Here is a 1,665-nt window from a genome sequence, read left to right on the forward strand (position 1 = left end):
GATCTCTATGATTTGGCATATATTGATGGCCATGAGTTTTTTAAGAATATAACATTCAACAACACAAAGACAAATAATCCAATGTTTAAATGGGCAAAATAAAGCTCACATTTCACCAAACACCTTTAAGTGACTAAGAAACACATGAAGAGATGCTCTGAATCATTAGCCATTAGAAAGATGCAAATCAGAACTACAATGAGATACCATCTCACCCCAGAAATACTGGCATTGATAAAAAATTCAGAGTAAAGCAAATGTTGGTGAAGCTTCTGGGACTATGAAACTAAATAAACACTCTTGAAATTAATATGACATTTACTTAAGAAGCAAGAAGTTAAAATGTCATATAATCAATCATTCTACTTCTAGTTGTGTACTCCAAAGAAATATGAGTTTTGACATAGATATGTGTGCACCAATATTAATCACAGCATTATTTGCAATAGCAAAAATGAAAAAAATGTGTCTAATAATGGATGTGTGGATAAACAAAATGTGGTACCGACATACAATGGAATACTATGCCACAAATAAAAAATAATAATGAACCTATAAAACAATATATAACATGGATGAATCTAGAGGACTCTTTGCTGAGTGAAATCAATCAATCAGAAATAGACAAATATTATATGAAACCACTTATATAAAGAGCCAAAAATGTTTACACATAGAAAAATTATATGATGTTTACCAGGAAGAAGCAGGATGGATCATTACTACCTACATATTATATAGTCAATTATGGTAAAGGGAAATGAAGTACATAATATGAGGAAATTAGTAACAATATTTAGTTTATATTTATTGTGAACATCACACCACACACAATCAATACACAAATAAAAAATTATAGAAAAACAACAAAAAAGAGCCACACATGTGTATTAAATAATGTGAAAATAATGCAAAATATAATTATGACTTTGATGTAGTAAAATAATTTAACAGGATCCCAGTGATCAAACATAAAACAAAAAAAAAGGTAAATTGACTTCATTTAAGATGTAAGACAAACAACAAATGTAATATTAACATAGAGATAAGGACATCATGGTGTATGAGAGATATTCGAAAAACTTTCTTTTTTTTTAGTTATGACTCCAGACAGGATCCAAAGAGGAGTTGTACCAACCTCATCTCTAGGTTTTATGGAGACTTGCTTTACCCTTCTGTGTTAGCCTCTTAAAGTATTGCAGCAACCTTAAAAGGGCACAAGAAAGGGAGTGAAAAACTTATAACTAAGCAAGGACTATTTATACTCAGATGTATAAGGAAATTCAGTCAATAAAGGATAAGACAATTCTAAGCAAAATTGGTAAATTGGTCAAGGCTGATGCAATCACCTCATAAAGAGAATATCCAAACGATCAATTGTGATAGGTAGGTTTTTTGTGCCAACCTGGCCAATAAGAGCAAGTGGGATTAATAAGGTCACAATTTGATTGGAGGGCAAAGAGATAAATGGATCAGCAAGCCCCACTTTTCTCTCTCTTGCTCTTTGGTGATTGGACCAGTGTGCTGCTGCCTGAGCTAATTCTCTGCCTTAATTTGTGAGCTACACTACCTGTGGGACACCCAATCTGTGGACCGTGTCACCAGAGCCTCAGGTTCCATTGAGACCTGCTTTGCCATACTGCTGGTGTATACATCACTTGAGCT

General features: G+C 33.2%; 1 non-coding gene across 1 annotated transcript; it reads right to left on the bottom strand.

Moving 5' to 3' along the window:
• Positions 1-1,096: 1,096 nt before the first annotated feature.
• On the bottom strand, positions 1,097-1,219 carry LOC115870964. Its single transcript, XR_004047023.1, has one exon. It is a non-coding gene; the product is annotated as a small nucleolar RNA SNORA26 (small nucleolar RNA).
• Positions 1,220-1,665: the final 446 nt, after the last annotated feature.

Source organism: Echinops telfairi, unplaced genomic scaffold, assembly GCF_000313985.2.
Source record: "Echinops telfairi isolate 266 unplaced genomic scaffold, ASM31398v2 ScPeMD7_3509;HRSCAF=4178, whole genome shotgun sequence".
NCBI lineage: Eukaryota > Metazoa > Chordata > Mammalia > Afrosoricida > Tenrecidae > Echinops > Echinops telfairi.